This window comes from Ammospiza nelsoni, chromosome 1 (genome assembly GCF_027579445.1).
Source record: "Ammospiza nelsoni isolate bAmmNel1 chromosome 1, bAmmNel1.pri, whole genome shotgun sequence".
NCBI lineage: Eukaryota > Metazoa > Chordata > Aves > Passeriformes > Passerellidae > Ammospiza > Ammospiza nelsoni.
In genome coordinates this window covers 100,805,367-100,828,618 of record NC_080633.1, presented here as the reverse complement: position 1 = coordinate 100,828,618, position 23,252 = coordinate 100,805,367, and the positions used below count along the sequence as shown (strand labels likewise).

The 23,252-nt window shown below is 41.1% G+C and overlaps 1 protein-coding gene across 2 annotated transcripts in view; it reads left to right on the top strand.

Annotated features, from left to right (window-relative positions):
- The window catches only part of LDLRAD4 (low density lipoprotein receptor class A domain containing 4), a 295,191-nt gene that overhangs the window by 6,551 nt on the left and 265,388 nt on the right, over window positions 1-23,252 (top strand). Inside the window, exon 1 of one of the 2 annotated variants that reach the window (XM_059490079.1) lies at window positions 2,857-2,875. The exons of the other annotated variant lie outside the window; for it this stretch is intronic. The gene's annotated coding sequence lies outside the window, so the exon portion shown is untranslated. Of the gene's footprint in view, window positions 1-2,856; window positions 2,876-23,252 lie in introns of those variants that run through there. 2 annotated transcript variants of the gene reach the window in all.

Here is a 23,252-nt window from a genome sequence, read left to right as displayed (position 1 = left end):
ATTTCACTTTCCAGACATGCATCTATCACAATGCTTTCTGAGCATGTCTATGCATTTTCATCAGATTTTGCTGTCCTCCTCCTCCTTTGAGCCCAAAATATCCTAAATTGCTGCTAGGCAGATCTTTTCACTCAAAAGGTATTGTATAGGAATAATTTGTAACTTGGTAGGTGATTCTGTTATGCTTTACAAGGTTTTCTATGGGTTAGGATACTCCTCTGCACATGGGATGACTCTGTTGATGGAAGTGAATGACTGGTATTCCTTGAGAAGTCATTGAAGGGAATACAGCTGAAGTGTGTCAGACTAATTTGTTATGAGGTGTATACAGATTAACAGGGCACTTTTGGAAATGGAGCACTTGAGTTTTGGTGGCTAACTACAGAGTAAACTTTAAAACAAATTTTTTCAAGTTTGTTAGATTATAAATAAATGAATTATAAATACCAAGTTATGGAATAACCTTGTGACCTCTTGATGATTTTTGCAACTTTCAGGACAAGTAGCCCCAGTAATTATCCATGTTACTGGAAGCTCTTCCTTTCTGTAATGTTTGATGTTTCTTTGGCTCCTTGTGGCTTAATCCAAACTATGTTTGCTAAAATAATCTTTCACTGCCGTTCTGACTGTTTCTCTGTTTTGGAAGTAATCTGGTAATTCCCCCTTTTCCAGTCATATGGTGACCCACAGCACCAACTTGAGGCCATCACTTCCACAATCTTCATAGCTTGGTGCTCTGGGTTCTGGGTTGGCAGATTCCTGGCTCCTTCAAGAAGATTTACATCTTCTTCCAACCTGCAATTTTGGAGAGGTGAGGCAAAAAGTGAAACAAGCACATTTGAATCAAATGTGCACGTGCTTAAGGTCAGCAATGTTTATACTTTGTTACCTCATCCCTGCTATTTATCCTCTTCATTCTTAGGCTCACAGGTATAACTGGGAAGGGAAAAGTCTTTGGAGTACAATTGTGGATGGGAATGTGAATGGAGGCTCTAAATTCTCTAGTTCTCTCTTTGATTCTCTAAATTAACAGAAATCACAGAATAGGCAAGTTTGGAAGGGATCACAGTGGGTCATCTCTTCCAGCCTCCCTGTACAAGCAGGGTCATCCCAGAGCACACGGCACAGGATTGTGTCCAGATGGTTTGTGAATATCTCCAGTGAGAGAGACTTCACAGCCTCTCTGGGTAACTTGTTCTGGTGCTCCCAGACACAGGGATTTCTTTATTTCTGTGAGAATGGCATGCATAAATATTTCTGCATTTAAACGTGTAATAGCAACTTTGGTTGTACCCAAGCGGTTTGGGCATAGTTGAGATTAAGGCGGCAATTTTACTAGATAATCCTTATCTTGTAAAGGATAAGATAAGGATTATCTTTGCATCCCAAAGGATATCAACAGGGATAGGGGGAGGCCAAGGACTAGTGAATGTTCTGTGTGGGACTGCCTTACTGAGCCTGGAATGGACAGTACCTGCAAGTGAACACAGGCAAGGCAGAAGCTGCCTTGGGTTTGTGCCTGCTGGGCTGTGACGTGAACTGGGTTTTCCTGTCCTGCAACATTTTTGGAAAAGTTAAAAAATTTCTCATTCTGCATGGGACAAAGTGTACTTTTTGTGTTTCCTGCACCCTGTGCCTGTCCTGACCTTTACAGAGGTGCTGCCTGAGAGCTGGTGGGTGTGTGCTGGGGCTGCCCCATGGATACTGGGGCTGCCATGAGTCTGTGAGCAGGACTGTTCCCACACTAACAGAGCAGCTCACAGAATCCGTAGGGTTGGGAGGGAGCTCTGGAGATCACCCAGTCCAACCCCCCTGCCAAGGCAGGGTCACCTTGAGCAGGTGACACAGGAACACATCCAGGTGGGGTTTGAATGTCACCAGAGGGAGACTACTACTTCCCTGGGCAGCCTGTTCCCCTCAAGGTCAATAAGTTCTTCCTCATGTTGAAGTGAAGCTTCTTTTTTGGGTTATGGCTATTGCTCCTTACCCTGATGCTGGGCACCAGTGGAAAGAGTCTGGCACCATGTTCTTGGTACCTGCCTTTGAGGTATCTGCCTCCATTAATGACATCCCCTCTGAGTCTTCTCTAGACTGAACAGGCCCAGCTCCCTCAGCCCCTCCTCATGAGAGATGCTCAGTCTTTGTGGCCTCTGCTGGACCCTCTGCAGTAGCACCTTGTCTTTCCTGTACTGAGGAGCCCAGAACTGGACACAGCACTAGAGATGTGGCGTCACTAGGGCCAAGCAGGGGGGTAGGATCACCTCCCTCAGCCTGCAGGCCACACTTTTCCCCAGGATCCCATGGGCTCTCTTAGCTGCAAGGGCACTGCCGGCTCATGGTAACTTGTCATCCACCACGACTCTCAAGTCCTTCTCCACAGCGCTGCCCTCTAGAAGGTAAGCCCCCACCTGTGCTGGCCCTTGGGGCCGTTCCTCCCCAGGCGCAGGGCCCTGCACTTGCCCTTGTTGAACCTCCTTAGGTTTCTCTCCTCGAAGGCGGGTCCCGGGCGGCATTTCGGGGGCTGTCGGGGGCCGGTCCCGCGGAGCCGGAGCCGCGCACATCCACCCGGCAGGTGTCAGTGTGGGCTGCGGGGCCGGGCGGCAGCGCCGCCTCCCCTCCCCCGCTCCGCCGGCCCCCCCGCCGCCGGCCCCCGCGGCCGCCCGCCCGCCCGCCGGAGCCAGACTCGCTGCAGACAGGCGGCAGCCAGCGGGGCGGGCAGGGCGGGGGGAGGAGGAGGAGAGGCTGGGGATGAGTTGGAGGCAGGCACAGCCTCAGCGCAGGGCGAGCGGCTGCCGGAGACAGGCAGGGGGAGGAGGCGAGGCGCTCCGGAGGAGGCCGGCGCGGCGCGGGGGCGAGCGGCGGGGGCCGGCGGGAGGTGAGTGCTGCCCGCGGGGCCGGGGGCGGCCGGGGGGCGCCGCGTCACAAAGTGCTGGAGAAAGTGCGGCAGGCCCGACTCGAAGGTCTGTGAGCGTGCGGGGGACGAGGCGGCGGCGGCTGCCGTGGGGCTCCGGCGGCGCTCGCCCACCCTGCCTGCCTTGGCGGGGGCACTGCCGGGGCCGCGCTGAGCGCGTCCCTCCGCGGCACCTGGGGCAGGTGGGGGTGCCGGCGGGCAGGGCAGCGTGACAGGTACCGCTGGTAGCGGGGCCCGACTGGGGCTCCGGGAAGCCCCGCTGCCGTCCTGCCCCGGCCGGCCCGGGAAGCAGCCGGAGCGGCAGCCGGCACGGGAGAGCCCCGGGGCTCCGCAGGAGAGGCGGAGGCGAGCGGGGCTGCGGAGCCGCGGCGGCGGGCTGGGAGCGCGGAGTGCGCGGCACGTCCTCCCCGCTGCTCCCGAGCGAGGACCGCAGCTCCGCTTGGTCAGGGCCGGTGTCACAGCCCGGCTGCGGGACATGCCTGGCCCGCGGGGTGACCCTCCCGGGGATGCCCGGCCGCGGTGCGCGCCCGGCGCCAGGAGGGCAACTTTGGCAGGGAGGCAAAGCGGCGGTGCGGCTGCCGGGCTCACGCACCAGTGACCTATATTTGATGGAGTGCCTTTTTCCTCTTAAAAAAAAGTTTATTAGCAGAAGTCTAGCTTTGCCTGGCTGTATCGGATGCCTGCCTGCGTTGTTTACAGTGAATATGTGCATCCCGAATTTCTGAATGGTGTGCCAGGTTTCCTGTCATGTAGGTAGTTATGCGTAGGCTATGGTTCGATGCTTGCTGAAGAGGCAAACACACCGTTGTGTGTAGGTTTAAGTTCGGTAAAGAACAAACAGGAAGCAGGCAAAATGATAAGTAACTTCACCTAGACTGGTACAGATTTTAGTGGGATTCAGAACCTTTTCTAAGTAGCAAATGGTGGTTGTGCAGGGGAGCAAAAATCAGGTGAATAATTTTATGTGGTGTTAAAAATAGTGTTTGATGTTATAAAAGTTTGTTCATCTAGAACCACAGACATCTTCTAGTCAGGATGGAAGGCTCCTTTAAGAGATTTGTCTGAGCTTCCAAACCAAAACCATCCTGCATTAAAATATCGTGGACTGGAAAGGTGCGTCACGTAGCATGAGGAATGAGGTGTCTCCAGCATCATAAATCTGAAGCTGACCAAAAAGGGGAGAGAGTTTTTGCCAGTAAGAAAGCCCAAGGGACAATTACCAGTAGTCATAGATGAGGTAAGAACATAAATGCTGCCTAAGCAGGGGCAGTGCTCTTGCTGGTCCTTCAACACCTGGATATGTTGGTTAGACAGAACTTCAATTCTGCTTTCCAACTTCATTGCTAGGAAAATGTTTTGGGAAACCTATTCTTTGCAGTGGTCCAGAGCACTCTAACATACGATGCATCCTTGAGTAGAATTAAATTACTGTGCGTGGTGAGCACGTATTTGATTCTACTAATGAATGTATAAATATTATGGCTTAGTGGCTGTAAATGGAAGGGGAAGTTTTGCTGGAAAACCAGTGTACTCACTGGTGGGCAGCAGCCTAATCAACATCCCCTTGTCCATATTAGCTGAGATAGAGATGATAATCTGAACATCTATATCTGTACTGGAGGTTTAGCACCAGGTATTAAGTTACTGTGACACACAAAGTGACCAGCATGAGGAGGACTCAAACTGGAATGTGTCAACTCTCTACAGTTACCTATAGAAGTAGAAACACATCTTTTTGTATAATCAGTGTTTATACCAGCACAGTTAGTTGCAGCTCAGGTATGTGAAGATCATTGTTGCAACACACATAAGGCATATTAATGTTCTCCAGTAAATTCAGAAGGCAGAATGGGCCTAAATGATGAGCAGTGTGTAACACAGAATGAGTTAACAGTGTGAGACACACTATTTCAGATCGTTGGTTTTGGTTAACTGAAACACGACAGGCACTAGGCAGCATTTGACTGATGCAGTTTTTAGTCTTCAGGACCTTAGACTTATTACAAAAAAACTTATGCAAGTAGAAGGAAGTTGAGATTCAAGATTGAGGCACAGTTGTATTAAATGTGATAAGATTACAGCCATTGGCAGTGGCTTAACCTAGGAATTTAGAACTAACTCACCTTTTGTTATTTTTAAGTAGATAAAATCCTGTTTTCTCTGTGCAGAACATTAAAGTGAGACTTGAAATGAGGAATTGTTGGTTTCCCCTGCATTGAAGGAGCATTGTTGCAAGAGAGGATTGTGGGCAAGAGGAGATTGAAAGTTTTCTCTCTGATTATCCTGACCAAAATTTAGTTATTTTTCAGCTGCCCTGCAGTACCCTGTAGTGCTGTATAGTGCTGCCCTTCCACCAAAAACTAGTTTTATGTCAGTGACACTGTCTGAAACAATTTGGAATACATTCCAAATGTGAATATGATGTGACAGAAAAAAAGTAAATAATTATTGAAATAATAGAGATATACCTTTAAAGTATTTTAAGTTAGCACAGTCTCAAAGAGAAATGAAGTGCTAAAAAGTGCCTGCCTGTCCAACAAGTCTTGCATCAGGAGTCAAGGTTATTGCCTTTAACTTGTGAGTGGTCTTGGAAAAGTGTTTTGTGTTTTTTTTTTTTTATTCGTGTCTGGTTTTTCATGGATTGAAACAGCTCCTTGCAAGTGCATTGCCAGTTACAGAATGCAAATACTTCTAGGAGTTTGGAGATGAATTTTTCTGCAGATTGGTTCTGTGGTAACCGTGAAATTCTTCAATGGCACCAATCTAGTATCAGCTGCTCGTTCAAGGCACTGGTGCCAGAACAGTGGTGCATCAGTTGCTGGGAATCCAAGCCTGTAGTGAAATGATTCATGCATATACATTTTTCTTTTCTCAGTTGACAGCTATTTTTAAGAATAGCTGTCTTGCCTAGAAGGTTGATATCTAAGCAAAGGCAGCCTAGATAGCTAAAAATTTCTTTCACACCAAACATAATCTTAGTACACTAAAACACTTAAATGGAATTGATTTTAATTGATTCTTGCTGAATCTCTGGTTCTAATTGGCCATTATAAAGGGACTGTGGTGTTTTGGAGCTGATGTCAGGAAGTTGGCAATTTTTTGCACAAAGAAAGATGATGAATTTGAAGTACATGTCAGTTTGAAGAAATTTACAGTAATAATGAGTAGTGATATCTGTATGGTAGCAGATTACTTGACTAACTTATTGAAATGAATTGGGTTCTCTGGGTACACAAGCCTGAAGAAATGATCTTGAAATGACACATTTGTCCAGTGTACTTTAAAATGCTCTGTGTGCTGCATGGGCAGAATATTCAAGTGAAGGAAAGCCATGGGCCTTTCTTTTTGTCCATTGTGTTCTTTTGAACCTCATATTTGAAAAAGAAATGTGTTTTTTCTTTTCCTCTTAGAGAGTTTTATTTGCTTGGTTCTGAGACTGTCAGTTGAATAATAGTAACTCTGAGGGGACAGCAGTAGAAAGAATGCTTGCAGGTGAATAGGAGCATGACATTACAGTGTGTCCTGTATTTCATGCTTGGCAGAATGTGTTGGTATTCATCATCTGTATTTATTTAATATATGGATTTCTGTTGTGTATGCTTTGATTTAGCATATTTGCAGTATGCTAAGTGTAGATGCATTTTACTAAATGCTTTTTCTTTTTGTGTAGTTAAGCAATGGAAATTTTCAAGCACTAATATCACCATTCATTATCACTCAGCATAATAATTGGTAAATTTAATCTTCCTGATTAAGATTATTTTGCTCACAGGAGACAAGGGACTGAAAATAAGTAATTTTCATGATGTTGTGCTATGTCTGTGTTGCTCGTATCTGTTGCTCTTTTCTCTAAAATCCTACTACAGAGAACACACCGACCTTTTAAACTGTGTTTGAATGATCTTGCTCTACATCAAGCTTTTCTTTCAGGTAGGAGACAGAAATTAAGAGGAATGTAAATGCATTTTTTCTTCTTATTTGCCAATGGAGAGCTTTCCTAGATTTGAAGTAAGTTTTCTTAGTGCCAAGTGGTTGACTTTTCTAGAAAAAAAATCCCTCCAGGGTGTGCAAAAAGTCCTCTGGTTAATATATTGGCATTCCCAGAACCCACTAAAGCTTAGGCAGGTTGCCAGACACCACTTAATGAGGATGCAGAATGTCTGGCACAAATCTGCATGAAAACCAGCAAAGGAGCTGGGGGTGGAAGTGCATGCGGTGGGGAGAGGGCTGGGAAGGCGGCGCGCACACACCCATAATTTATTTTTAATGTCTGCATTTTGCAGAGAAACTGATCAGAAGTCCTTACCACAGGATTTTGAAAACTTGCTGGGAGCAGGAGTCTGGATCCTTCAAATTGGGAGAGCTGTGTTCTCATAGAAATGCAGTTTTATTAGGAGAGCAGTTTATGAGTTAGGGGGGTTAGTTTTTTGAGGAGAGCACCAAAAGAGGATGGATATGATAGTGATTTTATCTTTTATTATCTGCTAAAACTGAAAAGCATTTGAAAATGTGGTTTGACAGTTTGGGGGACAATGGAAGTCAGTGATTGCCAGATCCACACAGAAAAGCTGTTAAAGTTACATGGCAGGGATAGATAATTTCCTGCTGCTGGGACACCTCTGCTCAGTGCAAACCTGTGGTGGGGGCTCTGCCTGGTTCTGCTGAGTTTAGGATTTGCTGCATGTTAGGTGGAATTGCAGGTGTAATAGATTCTCTGGTGGCTAGGTAACTGTTAAAAGAATCAGTCATTCACCCAGATGAGGTATTTTTCCATAAGAGTGCCATTAAAACCAGAATATATTGGTTTGTGTTGAATCAGATATTTAGTCTTAAAGGTTGGCTGAGCAAACTTAGCTATATTCTGAATTGAACATTATTTCAGACATTTAAAGTGTGAAAATTTTCAGCATTTTTTCCCAGGCATTAGTCTCTCCCTTACCTACCCAAAACAGTATTCCTCCTCTATAGACAAATTTATAAATAGACATTTGGTTGGTAGGCATGACTGAAAATAATTTTTAAATCCAAAATAATTCTAATAGGAGTATTTTTTGCATGTGGCTGAATTTGGAAATATGTATGCTTGTTACCTGCTTTTCAGTACAGGTTTCAGTTGTGTATTTCACCATTTAGGAGGACTGTTCCTCTTTAGAGGAATTCTACTCACTAGAATAGTGGCACCTACCTGATGAGGATGGTTGGGTAGGACTAAATCGAAATCCACATGCTCCTGTTTCATTTTGTTTGGTTTCACTAAGGTGAGACGAGAAATTAAATTATTGGACTTCATTGGACTTCAATGCTAAGTGGATAAAAGTATTTTGCCAGTTGTGTGGGGATCTTTGCAAAGTTTTCTCTGTATTGACATTGACTCCTGGCTGTCTATAGGACAGTGAAAACAAAAAGAGAGTGTTGGACGTTGTACCCACGTTTTGAATCTAGCATGTGTTTAGGATTAGTTCTAAAAGGGAGGACAGTACTGCCTGGAAAAATACAGTGCTGAAATGCTGCACGTGAGAATGGAGCAGGTTGATGAAGTGTCTGTTGGAATGTCCTTGTCTTTTCATCTGCTGGTGTTCTTGATTTCTTCTGTGCTAACCGCCCTGGTACCCTTTTTGTTAGAAACTACTAATAAATCTGCTTCTGAAAAAATGTAGCCATGATAGTGCATTTGTATTGCCTGTAAAAGATGAGTTTGGAGATTTCAATTATTTTTAAACTCAGTATTTCATTTAGGTTCTATGTTCTGAAATTGTAAAAGATGTACTGACCTTTGGGGAAGATGTGCTTTTTTTGCATGTTTGTATGAGAAATACCTTGAGGTCTGAACGATTCTGTCATAACCTTGGACCCACTGAGTGTATTTAAGTTGTGATTTTAGAGGACAGTACAGAATTCTCTTAGGGTTTCTGTTAAAGCAAATGTTAATGCTTAATAAAACAAGATCTAGAATCTCTCTCATATTGAGAAGAGACTGAAAAATAGTGTTTTCTTCTGGATAAACTCTGAAATGTACTTAGAGTTCTAAAATAAGTGTTGAGCGTTGACTCATATTATCTAGCATATGCCATTACAGGGTACTGTGTTTTGTCTTCAATTTTCAGCACCAGTGCTTGAAGCATCTTCAAACAGTACACTGCTCTGGTTTTTAAACAGAAGTTTCACTCTGCAACTTTTCAAAGAATTATAGGAGAGAAAATGTGTGACACTTTCTTAATTACCTCTTTGTGTTGTGTGGCTGAGCCTATTATTTTGGTTTCTCACACCTGTAACCTGCTTGTTCTCCATTTGATAGAGGGAAAGGAGGGGGCAGTCTGTGACTGAGATATGAAGCAATCTCTTTAACAGCTGCCTCCTTCCACTGAGACTTATATGAAATTTTTCCTGTGCATTAATTAAAAGTGATCCATTATTACTCTGGACTTGTAAACACCTCTGAACATTCCATTAGGTGTTAATGACACATGAAGCAAGAATTAATGTGAATCTGTTAGTCCTGTATCTAGTTGGGATGTACTTAGTATAGGTAATTGCCTAGATGTAGCAGTATTTATTCAACTGTTGGTGTTGCTTCACTTTCTGCTTCTGCTCAGCCCCGTTACTGAGTGAAGTGATACCAATCCATAGAGCCTCTTTGGGCCTGTGCTGTACAGAATGTCAGCTGGATGTCTGCCTTGGTTTCTTGGGATTTTCAAAAGACAGAAGTGACTTCTCTGGCTTCTGCCCCATAGGTCAGCAGAAGATGTGGGCTAGAAAATATAAGGAACTCTTATAAATAACCCAACTTAATCCCCATAGCTGTGGAACTTTGAGATACCACAGTGGTGTGTGTTCTTCCTTTACCATTTCACCTCAATGGGTGACTGGTTTTGTAGGTTTTCCTTAACTAGTGCTAAGCAAAATTAAATTGCATGTTTGTAGAAATGCATGCAGCTAAGGTTCAGTACTCCTAAATTAGAGATGCACCTGGTCATAAAATAGTTTGACTTGGGCTAACTAATGGCATCTGTTGGCCAGTGCAGTTCATGTGTAGATGATTTTTTTTACAAAAGGTTTGTGTTTACTATAATTCCTCTTTAAACTTACATAGATATTAGGAGTGAGTGAGGAACTCACTCTTCTGTGGGTATTTCCAACACTGATGTTTTTGGGTTTTGTGACCCTCTCATGTTCCTCTTGCTGTTGTAATAACCTTTCTAGCAGGCTTTTAGAAACAGCACATTTGAGATGAGCTTGTTGCAAATAACCTTTTTCACTTAGAATATCTTAAAGTATGAGTTATCCTTATTTAATTGGGAAGCCTCTAGCATGTGATCCATCTGTCCAATTAAAGCAGCTTGGATAATGTTGAATACAGGTACTGTTCGGTGGCTACTTTCACATAGCTTACAATAATAATTTTTTTTAAAAGCGACCATCTGTTGATGTACAGAAATACTGCCAGTGTTTGTCAAATGTGTGCTTTATCTGACCTGTTCTACTTAGCACCTTATGGCAAAACTTTCTCATCAAAGCATTTTACAAATATTTTTATTCTTACAGTGCCTTATTAGGTTGGTAACAACAGTAGTCTAACTTTTTAGTGTAGGGATTCATTTACCAAAGATTAGGGGACAAATCTTTCTTCAGCTGCAAGATGAAGTCACCTGCAGTGGCTACACAGATGATGATTCTAACTTGCAGCTGTAGGTGAAAATCAGTGTTCTGTTCTAATGATCTTTACAGCTTTTTGAAGAAAACAGCTGGAATAATGTAAAGTTTCCACAGCAGAAAGCTCCTATAGCCTATGTAGCCTGGTTTCCTTTTTCTCATAGGGAGTGGCTGGGCAAATAGGTAAATTTCAAGAAAGAAGTATCACAGTGCTAATATATTAGTGCTGATAATGCACAGTAATGAGTTAAAAAAGCATTTGAATGATGGTTCATAATTTTGTTTCAAATTACCTAAAAGCAGAGCAAAGCAAAAGGAATTAAAAGAAGTATGGAGAGGAATAAGAGGACCTCTTTAGATGGCAGAGTGGGAGTTAGGTGTGCAAGGTATTCTGGAAGTGTCTTCTGAATTGTTGAGTTCTGTCTTCAGCTGAATATGCAACCAGTACCAGACTCTGCCTTTTCCCATTCCCAGTTCTCCCCTGGGTGTTGTTAGCAATTGGAGATGAAAGCCTTTAATCATCTCTACATGGAGACACCAGAGCAAATCACTTGAAGTGCCGAGTCAGGATATGTATGCTAGAGTATGTTAAACTTGTGTGTGAGTGCTCTGTTGACTACAGAACAGCCTTATATATTTAACTTGAATCCATCAAAGGTTATTTCATGTTCTCATCTGATGGAGATCATAATTCAGAATGTAAGTTAAATTATACTGATCTATCTGTGTATGGCTGAGAGGCTCTTGACACAGATGTTTACCATGCTGTAATTCAGTGTTTTACACTGGACTTTATTTATCTCAACTTTCCTCCATGTTGCCTGTTATGGATCAGTTTTCATGATGCTGCTACTATTTAGAGGTATCTTAGATGGGCCTAGTTACAAACTTTCAAGTGGATGTAATTTACACAGAAAATGGCAGTTCATTGCAACTGGGATGTTTCATTGCAAATATTTTAGACCTGACAGACTTTGACCCGAGTCAAAATAAGACACAACCTCTCTCTGATTCCTGATGAACTTGTTTTAGCCAGAGGCCTGGTGTTTCCATGGTCCTTGTCACAAAGATAAACTGCCAAGGATCCCACCTTGTGACCAGGGGTGCTGTGTTTCTAGGAACATGTGGTTTCACTGGATAGCCTGCAAGAGAAGTCTACTGCAAAGTTAGGGACTGAAGAAATCCCTCATGGACTTGCCTCATATTTGGGGACCTGCAGTAATCCTCTGTATCTCTCTTTTGAAGCTGTCAGTCTTTTAAATGTTAAAGCTAAGAAAAAAAAAAGTTCTATTTGACAGTTTTAAAACTGAAGCCTTCAGCTGGTGGGAAATTTGGAGTTTTATGGGGTTTGAGAGCCCAGAAACTGTCTGGTTCTAGTTGGAGCTGTGTTTTATCATGCTTTTGTGGGTGCCAATTAATATCTCTCTTCCTCTTTCTTTTCAATCTGAAGTTCCTCTGATAGAGTACCTCAGGAGAGCCCAAACCTCTGTTGCCTAAAGTCTTTAATTTCCCCCTTTTCATGTCAGCCTTTACCACAGAGGTTTGGAAGTTGCAGTTTTCTGTGTTTTGCATAGGAAGACTTACATACAGGAAAGAATATCCTGAAGCTTCTATATTCCAAAATATTAAAGTGAGTAGTGAAGCATATATTCTTCAGGGATCTGAACTTGCCTCCCAGAAGGGCCACAGAGAAGAGGAACTGTCCAGTTGAAGTAGTTGCAGGTGCAGTGTGCATAGCTGGACATTCTTTTTTAAGTGACCCTTACAAAATCAAGAGTTTTCCTGGGCATTTCTCTTGAGTCTCTCTCTCTCTCTCTCTTTTTCTTTTTTTTTAATTAAATATTATATTTTATGAGGTAATTCAAGCATTGTTGTATTCCCTCTGTAAAAAAAAAAATAATCTTCTAAACTTTCAGTTGGTCAAGAAGATAACAGCCACATTAAAAGCTGTGAAGGAAAACTCGAGAGCCACTCTGAATTCAATACATTGGAATTTTTAATGGTTGAAGATACTAAAAGTACACCTGTGTGTCTGAAAAAACAAGAGGCACTGTTATGCTATATTAGCTGTCCCACATTTCGCTCATTGTTCCAAGATGTTTGCATGCTTATTAGCATTATGGCCACTGCAGTAGAGGCAGATGAATTTTAGCACCTTAAGAATCTCTTTTATGATTGTACAGAGTTCTTGACCTATTCCCAGAGTCAACAAGTTGATTTGCTTTTGAAATAGAAAAGTTTTGTTGCAGAGTTAGAACATTCTCAAGACGTAACTTTCTTAGTGTACGTGGTATAGCAGACATTAGAGAGAAAATCTGTAGCATGTCATCTTCCCCACACTTTGAGTCTCCTGTTTGGGTAAGTTGAAGGGTCAAATTCTTATGGATGCTAAGGATTGTCTCTTTTCACAGTGTGAAAGTGTTAAAAGAATATTTTTCCTGCCTCTGACCTTGATGTGTAAAGTGTACTGTAGTACCCTTGTGTTCTTGAGGTGTTCTCAGGTATCCCTGACACCTACAAAAAGTCAAATGCTGTGTGCAGCTGGTTCTGTTATCTGCCAGTCTCCCACATAGTTCTGGTAGTTCTCCTGTTGCTCCTGTGGCCATCTAGACATCTCTCACTCTTTTTTCCCCCTTGGTAGTCCTTTAGGGTACAGACATTTCAGAGATGCATCTGTAATGTCTAAGTGGCTTCCTCCTTTCTTTTTCCCTTCCACCTCAATCAAGAAATTCCAGATGGAAGCTCTTTGGTGTCAGTAACAGCTGCACAGCAGATAATTTGTTGCATCCTTAGAACTGTAATATTTGCAACTCCATATATGTAGCTATGATATACATTTACATTAAGGATCTTCTGGTCTTTTAAGCTTCCTCAAGGCTCTTCTAGTCTTTCTTGATGCAGCATTTTGCCTATTTTCTGTTCCTGGTTAGAAATAGCTTCTTTCAACATAAAGAAGTTAAGATATTCTGTTGTAAATTTGATTTTTAGGAAGCCTGAATATTTTAGAGTCCTGTGTTGTGATTCAAAAATTGTGCTCCCTTCTTTCATCTCTAGGATTTATAATAAGGTGTCAGCAATGATCTAGTCCATCTGGGAGCTTGCATCAATGCTTGGGAGAGCCATATGTGTCTGCCTCAAACAAGGCTATAGAAAAGTGTTCCACTAGCAACCAAGATGTCATCCATCTGCTAGACAATCCTGTAGCTAGTTAGCTTAATGACGTATTTATTTGACTCGATGTTTCTGCGGAGCAGAATCCAGCTTTCCTCCCTGCTCAAATTAATACCAAAACCTCCCTGCTCTGGAGGAGAGAAGCCTGCCTGCTCTGGAGGATGTCAGGGAGCCTGTGGCTCAGTGGGTTTGATCTGTTTGTCTGCCTGGGGATACTGCAGTCCTGAATTCCGAGTGAGATTCCGAGTGATTCCGCTCTGGGAGGCGGCTCCAGCCTCCCTGACCGAGCAGCCCAGGCAGGGCTGGGGGCCGAGGGAATCCTGGAGCAGACACAGGGCCTGGGTGACCTGAGCTGCATGGGAAATCCAATCATGCTACTGCTGCTTTAGAGTGTTATTTTAGCACACAGGGCTGTGGGAGGATTTCCTCCTGCCGTGGGCAGAGCTGGAATTGTCACAGTGAACATTTCACCCGGCTACGTGCAATAACCCGAGTGATTGTTGCACTCGGTGACTGGTGTGAAAGTGCTTGTTTGGGACTAAGGATTCAGGGTCTTCCACATACATGTTGTAGATATTTGTAATCTTATATGGCCCTGCAGAAAGTCAGAGCTCCAGGAACTGTGCTGGAAATATACTGTGGGAGGACCAGCTCTGTGAACTTCAGAAACTCTGCATTCATACTGAGGTAAATTTGGGACTGACTGTCATTGATTTCTTTCCAGTCACTCTGTCCTGCTGTTTTGGTTTTTTTTGAGGTCCAAAGAGGCCAAGTCACTCTTGTTGCAACTTCTAGCTTGATCTAATTTCTAATCTGTCTGTGAGTCAGACTTAAGTTGAGAAGGGGACAAAACAACAGGAGAAATGCAAATTTAGATGAAAAGAATGTTATGTGTTAATGGCAATTATATTAATTTACGTTGAAGCAGTCTACTGAATTTAATCTGAAAAAATACAGATGTGTAGTGTTCAGACCACTGTACAATTAGATCCAGCATCTCTTCATCCATGTCTTGCAAGGAAGTTTATATGTAGCCTCACATGGGTTTCGGTGGGTTCAATGGATTGAAGCCAACATAGGGCTGTCTACTGAGGTTGGTAAATTTTACATGACAGATGTTGTTTAAAGTAGCAGACAGGGATACAGGTACTTAGTGAACTTCAAGGAAAAAATAATCAGTAGTCAATGCCAGTCCTAAATACAGGTTAGAAACAGATCATAAGTAAGGCACAGAAAAAAATGTGCTTTCTTGCACACTAGAGGTCTTTTTTTTTTTTTTTCTTTTTGGTGTTTGTGTGTGTGAGCACATTAGCAGTTTTAAGCTGAAAAAGTAAGTAAAAGTGAAATCAGGACAATTCCATGGAGGAGTGTGGAGATTGAAGGGGTGAACTGTACTCACTTTTGCCTCATTCTCTAATGCTACAAAGAGAATTGTAGAATAATTTAGGTCAGAAGGAACCTTCTGGAGTTCTAGTTCAGTCTGCAGTAACAGGATTAAGGGTTTTCTGAAGAAAACACTTTTGAATCTAGAAGTTATTTAGATCCCAATTTTCAAAACTCAGTGTTTTTTCATATGTTTTGAACTGCTTCTGTTTAGGCAGAAGTGCAGAAAAGGTTAAGTGGAAGAAATAAAAGTGTGAGAAAAAGAGTATCTTACTTCTAAAGATGCTAAGTAAGGCCAAAACCAGCAAAGTTGACACAACTCTAGCTGTAGATGGGAGGAAGTGACCATGTTAAGAGTATCTGAAAACTGTTGCGTGTGTTTAAAGTAAGCAACACTTTTATTTCCTTGAGATGTTCTAAATAATTAAATAATGTTGTAGTTTCCCTTCTGAGAAGAGAAACAGCTGACAACTCTTCACTGATATGAGCTTACATATACTTATTTGTATTCCTTTTGTCACAGGGCTACTATCCATTGTTAAATAAAATAAGATAAAAATGTCTTTTCCGTATCACCTTATGAAATCAGAAGTCCTCTCAGAGGTAACTCTGGTTGGTTGGAGTAACTTTGATTAAACCTTTGGAGAAAAGGGATATTTACATCTTGCTGTAAAGCTTACAGGATCAGAACTTGATTAAAACAGAATGAAAAAAGCATTTTTGTAGTTTTCCACAAAAATTACATTTGCATTGGATTGATGCATTCTTTAGTCTTGTATACCATGCATAATAAAATTTTGAAAAGAATTAGAAGTCATAAAGCTATGAAGTTTTATAAATTTCTGCCTTTAAAACTGCCTGCTTCAGTTTTTTATTTTATTATTGGTGTCATCAAAGGGAAGTATTTCTGTTTTGATGCATTGGATATTCTGATGGAAAACAGATCTGCAGGAGTATTTCTGACAAGAGCTGATTACTTCTTGTTTGGGAAGAGCTTATTTACTTTATCTTACATTTATTTGTTTTGGGTGTATATTTTTAAAGTGCTTTAACTTTCTTTGCGTTTCCACTGCAAATCTGGAACTTGATTAGGAATATTACTAAAACTCTGTTGATTTGAAGCTTCATTTTGTTTCATTGCTTCACTCCTCTTTGTATTTGTTTTACCATGTAAGAGAATATATTAATGTATAGAAGTAATGGGGCATCTTCCTGATTTATCTTGTGTGTTGGATATGTTGTGTCTGACTCTATAGCCAGAAATATTAATCTTCTTTTCCTTATTTCTCACATGTGGAGATAATAGTTAAGGTCTTGCACATGTAATTTTTTTGTATCTCTTGCTGCTGATTTCCCAGTTCTGTTCACCTGCTGCTAATCTTGTGTAGCTTAATGGAAGGAGATTTATACAAAATAATTTTGAGCCCACTTTGTTTCTTTTCACTTAGAATTGAGACTTACAGAAAACCAAACGAGGTTTTGCTTCTGAAGGACAAAGCACTGGCTGTGTCAGGTCTTTGTCCCATTAGCCAAGTGTTTTCCTTCTGCCAGCACTTCATATATGGGGATGAGTATGTTTTCCCTGTTGTTAAATATTCTTGTCCAGTGGCACAGAAGTGCTGTGTTTCAAAAGAAGATTATGTGCTTGACAGCTGTGGAAGTAATTACCATAAAATTGGACTGTCTTATCCAATTTAGTTTATGTATACTAAGGTAGTGTTTTAGCACATAATGATAAAAAAAGGGAATGTAGAATGGTGGTACATCTTTCTGGAATAATTTCTGGAATGCCTGTTGCTTGGATCTCACAGTGGTAGAATTTTAAGTCCTGTCTTTATATTTGGATATTCAGAATAAGGGAAAAAAAAAAGGGATCTACATAGATCCCTTGGTAGTCCTTATGCTGAGTGGTTTCTCTTTGGCACTGTTTTGTGGTATAGCCTTTATGCTATTTAAATTAAAAAAAAAGAAAAGGCTCAGAAAATAAATGGGAAAGACTGACTTTGACTTTTGCCTGGAAAGTTTCTTTGGTGAGCTTGAGCATGAGACAGGCCTGAATGCTGTCAAATCCAAGTTGAAATGAGCCTTTGGTCATTTCAACTTGGATCAGCAGGGGCTGAACTTCAAACACACAACTAAGGATGGACACGATGTTTAACTTCAATTGGTGAGTTATCACATCAAAGTCTGACCTACTAGACATGGTAGATGATACCAAAACACTGACTTTGTTTGCAAGTACTTGCTATTTATTGCTGAAGCAATTAGCCATCTTTTACATTTCATTTTAGCTGTCTGATTGCTGGCACGGTATAATTTTTTTTGTTCAAGGTTTTTCATATCAAAGCAAATTACATACTGCAGGGTGCATTTGTTTTGTGAACATCACTTTTACAGTCAAAACCTTATGTGCTGCTGGATAAACAAGTCATGTTTTAATTAGGTGTGTCTGTGTTCACCAAAACTATGTTAGAATGTAAAACCATCAGATTAGAGTTTGATTAAAGGAGAATGAGTTCCCTTGTGCAGTCTCCTCTGTACTGGTTTTGTCGCTATGCTGTGAACTCTGTACTCCCTTTGTAGTGTCAAACAGTCTTGCAAAGAGCTGGCCATTAAATATTTTTCATGTTTTGTAATTAAGAATAATTGTTGAGCAGTTATTCATGATGATACGTGCCTGAAAACATGATTTTATTTGTTTACTTAAAAAAAAAATTACACATTTTATTCATGTTTTCCATCTTCATTTTAGAGAGACTGTAAAAGGTAAATGGTACAAATACACTATCCCATGTAATTGAAAATTACGGAAAAAATGGGGTAGAGAAATATGGATAATGCAGAACCCAAATATGCTTATGAGACATGTAACTATGTTAATTAGCATATAAAAAAGTTGAAGTGAAAGTTCATGAATATTTAAAATCCACAATGAACTGTGGCAAGGACTTAAAAAAAACCCAACAAGCAACCCACCCTGAAGTATATATTGCAGAGGCTTCTAATAATTTTACAAAAAAAAAATTACTTGCTGTTTTTCTTTTTGCATGAGTGGCTGTTAGATTCATGCTATCTTAAAAGTTTAAGGAAGGAATAACTCCATTTCCTGTCCCTTATTTTTAATTAAACTGACTGGTGGTCATAGTTTAACCCCAAAAAGCTCCTTGCTCACTCCCCCACCAGTGGGACTGGGGAGAGAATCAGAAGGGTAAAAGCTAAAGAACTCATGGGTTGAAATCAAGAAAGTTTAATAGGGAAAATGAAAGCTGTCCATAAAAGCAAAGCAAAACCCTGAATGATTTCACTGCTTCCCATGGGCAGGTAGGTGCTCAGCCACCTCCAGCACAGCAGGGCCCTCTCATGTCTGTTAGTGACTGGGGAAGACAAACACCATCACTGCCAATATCCTCTCCTTCCCCCCTTTCCCCCCACTTTCTATATTGAGCATGGACTATGGGCTGGGATACCCCTTTGGTCAATTTCGGTCACCAGTCCCAGCTGTATCTCCTCCCAAGCACCCCCAGTTTTCTCACCAGCCTGGCAATACTAAAAGCAGAAAAGGCCTTGGCTCAGTGTGAGCCCTGCTCAGCAATAACAAAAACATCTCTATATGATCAACCCTGTGTTTAACACAAATCAAAACCACAGCCCCATACCAGCCACTGTATGGGCTGTGAAGAAAATTAACTCTACCCCAGCTAAAACCAGAAAACTGGTCTTGACTATCATCTGTCTTCCAGAGCCACCAAGATGACTCCTAGATCTTCTTGTTGTTCAAACTATTTCTCAATCCATTTCTACAAACTTTGGCCATCTTGGTTTAGTAAGAGTTTCCTGGGTATGAGGTCTGAATTTGACTTTGTGAATAAGTAGCCCTCTTGAGTAGATAATTTATGGGCTCTGTGTGGGGTGGAGGTTTTATGTCATCCTCCTACTGCACAAAATTTTGCCATGATGGCAGAAAAGTGGCAGACTTTTCCACTTGTTTGCCACCAACTTTGCTGTCATTTTCATTAAAAACTGCAGAAGGGGTCAGACATGAATTGTTAACAGGCAGTGCTTATTTAATTGTAAGAGAATGGTTTGGTCCCGTGGCTTGAATTCTGCATTAAAAAAAAGAACAAAAAATTCTCCAGTGGCCTCTTCCTATTCCTCACTCCAGGCTAAGAGTTGTCAAGAAAACAGGGAGAGTAGAAGACATGGAAATGTGATTATCAACAAATACACAGTAAAGTGTTTTCCCTGATCAGTACTTTTATGTATTTTATATTAATTTTTTATAAAACATGATGTTCCTCCCTTCCCGGTTCTTTCTAGCTTACCAGATGACTGAGGTTAAATTAAGTACTTCCCAGCTATGATTTTCAGGAAAGCAAATTTACTGGTACTAACTCTGCAGGAGCCCTGTGCTGATATTGATGGCTGGCTGTGTTCATTGGCAAGAGAACGGCTCTCAAGTGAGATTATAACCAAGAAAACGTGTTGACTACTCTCAATACGGATTCTCCTTTTATACCCAAGTCTGTGTTTGTAACTGAAAGTGTGGGATATATTCAAATTTGAACTTCTGTTCGTGTCTGTGAGGGGGAAAATGTCCTTATGTTTTAAGTGACTGCATATTGTGTCTGTGCAAATATAGGTCCTCTTGATGTGAGGAGAGCTATTGAACACATCGAGATTTGTGCTGTACAAGGCTTTAGGAATGCTCATCTCAGTAGTTTAGGATTTGGGGTGTGTGTAAGAAAAAAAAATCTGCTTTAACTTAAGGTTAGTAGAAGGATCCCAGCATATAGGGAATATTTTGATTGTGGCTATTTGAAAGGGAAATGTTAGCAGTGGAATTTTAGCAGTGTTCACAGACCTTGCTGATTTTCTTATATGTTATGCCAGATACAAAACAAGATGATTAACTTTTCAGAAGGAAAAAATCTTCTCTTCTAAAACCAGGACCACAGGGATGTGTCAGATGACAATATTGTTTATTGCTCAGACTTAGGAATTGGTGTACACTGAGCAATCTGAGAACCTTGTTTTATTGTTAGGTATCAAAACCAATGGAATGTCAAATGTTGAAATGCTGAATTTTTATAGGATGTTTACAGTGTATTATCAAAGATATTGAAAGAAGCAATGAACATTAACAACAACAAAAAAGAAATATATATCCTGTAAGTCTTAATATGAAATGATAATTAAGAACAACAACAACCTAGGTGACTAACCTTCCTTATGATGTGTAGGTTTCAACCTGTGGTTGGAAGTAAATATAGAAATCTAAAGGAAAAGAAACATTTCTGAATAGATTATCATTGGCCCAGTTTAATGCAAAGATGTGATTAGTTCAGAAATTAGAGAGGTTACTTTTCCATATGTTGAAAATAACTTGTGCCATTAAAATAAAAGCATAGTGCCTAAAAAAGAAAGGTCAGAAGATTTAAATCTGTCAAAGGAGTGTCTGATGCCTTCACTGAGCTGAGGAGCTGTTCCAGCTTAGGTATGGAGGCAACAACACTCTCACATCCCAGGAAATGCTAATTTCACAAAAGGGCCTGTTGTCCAAGAGGATTGTTTTCTAATTTGCCAGACAACTTCCCCACATATCCATCAGGATGACACACTGAGGAGGTTATTTGTAGAGTGATGTTCTGTTCTTCCTTTCTCTCCTTGCCTTTCCACTGAGTTTTCCTGCCTGTGAGCTGTTCTGGCTCCTTGCAAACTGAGTTAACAGGAGCTAATATTGGTACTTTCAGGTAGTTTATTCCCAGCTGTTCTTGCAACAAAATAAATAATTCTGACTGAGTACTGCAAGTATTTATGAAGCATTCCATCAGAGGGCGAGGATTGCTTCTGAGGTTGGGGTGAGGGTACAGTTGCTTTCTCTTAAGTTAAAGCAAGTGTCTATTTAGAGAGACAAGGAGATAAAAGGCAGGAGATGACTGCGTAGGGGAGCTGTGTGTGCATGGAGACATACATTATATATAAAGAAAAAAATTAGTCATGTGCATCTTTAAAGTGAAGAGACTAATGCTAGCTGACTCTCAGTCCTTTAGAGTATTCTGTGCACAGTTGCCCTTGAGTACCCTTCCCTCTGTCCTTTTCCCCTGTGCTGAATGAAAAAAAAAATTGGGTGGAAAAAATGCTTTGGGAAGATAATTCTGCTGTTGTCTCAACCTATGGCTCATGTAAAGCTGAAGGTGAGTAGTGAGAGGGAGCACATTGCACCTGCCTGTGTTGTTTTGTCTGTGTGCGCACAGTCACACACTGAAGAGTCCAGTTTGGGACTTCTAGGAGCATGTCACATTGTTTCATCATGTTGGTCTGCTGCATCTGTTTGTTGTTTTATTTCTCTTGATACAAAATACTTATTGTGAGGCAAAAAAAAAAATAAAATATAAGGAAAAGAGATGTGATCCTAAGGTACTTGGTTTTACAAAAACTAAACTAAACTGCATATTGGTAGGGTTTCCCAGTAGTCACTTGTGGGCATACAGGAACATTCTGAGTTAGAGATTTTGGGGTGTAGCTTATGTTGAAATATGTCTATTGCTATCATGCTTACATCTCATAGTAAAAAAAAAAAAAAAGAATATTAAGTGTCTAATCACATTCTTTCTTGATATCAGGCTTGACCTAATTTTGGGAGCATATTCCTTTCTCCCCCACATTTCTACAATGGAGTATGTTCAGTACCTCACTGCTGTGTTCCTTTGACTGTCAATTCTTGGATAACAGGATTTCATTGCATTATGATTTTTTTTTGGGGTGTTTTTTTGCTCTATTCTCAGGTATCTCTGATATCTAAAATCCAATTTTTCTCTATTGAAACATGTACTTTCATCAGGTATGTTTCACACACTGTACTCTGCTTTGGAATGGCCATTGTGGTAATGCACTGCACAAAGCCCAGCAGGACAGTGTGGGGTAGATTGCTCCTTGAATCTTTCTGTTTCTACTGGGTGGATCATTCAGCAACATCCAGTCTCCTTGTGTTTAATTGCCATTGTTCTGGAGGCTGCCTGCCCTTACCCTCAGGAGATATTCTTAATTCCTGGCTATAGACATGACCAATCTGGTGACCTTTTGATATTGACTGTTATGTTTTGCTGACAGTTCAAGCATTTTGTAGGAGTGGAAACTGTTGTCTTGACAACTAAGCTCCACCTAATAATAGATAACTAAAGAAACCAAAAGTCCAAATATATAATAATTCTCACAAAATTCAAACTTATTTTTGAGTTTGAGACCTGACCTCAAACACAAATATGTTTGCTTTAGATCTGTAGCATGAGAAGCTCAGGCTTCACCATGACACAACAGTTTTATAGTAGGCTTCATCTGTATCTGTTTTAGATGCTATTTTTTTCTGTGATAAAACATGTTAATTTGTGCTAGTTTGCTGCAAAGATGACTCTTTATTTTCACTGTAATATGTAACAACAATATGAACAGTACACAAACTTTTATTATGCAGGTTATTAGGTTTTTATCTCTATTTTTTTTCCCAGAAGAGCCAGATTGCTCCTCAGCATTTCTGCTGTGCTAATAATGCTTCTTACCAGAGCAGGGTGGGAACAGACCTTGAAACATGGAACTCAAGTTCTGATCCTCATTCTGAAGAGGAACAGCAGTTCGGGCTCAGCATTAAGTTGTTCCTCTGCATATAGGGTGCTTTAGAGGAGGTAGCATAAAGAATTTGTAGCAGAAGTTGTGTGTAAATGTCACGTTCAGTTAAGGCACAAAAACCCAGGAAGGCTCTTTGGTTACCTGCAGAATTTTTCTGGAGTGGAGGAACTGTTACCCAGCATTAAAGACATCCTCTGTGGGCTGCATTTTGGAGTGGGAGTTAGTGTAAATGAGTTTGGACAAGCTCATTTTTTCTGGTTCCATCTGTGATTTTAAAGGAAGATTTAGCAGCGAGATCTATTTTTTTAACTATTTGTGAAAGAATGGACATTGTATTTAAAATCACATATGCTGGAAACATCACTGTTCTACTGGAACTGTGAAAGATGAGCTCTGAGAGTCCCTTTTATTGCAAAATGCCTTTGTTCAGAAAGACATCATTCATCTGCCATGTAACACTGGAGGTGATTGGGGTGTGGTGTGACACTGCTGCTGTTTGTCTCAGGCTGGCCGC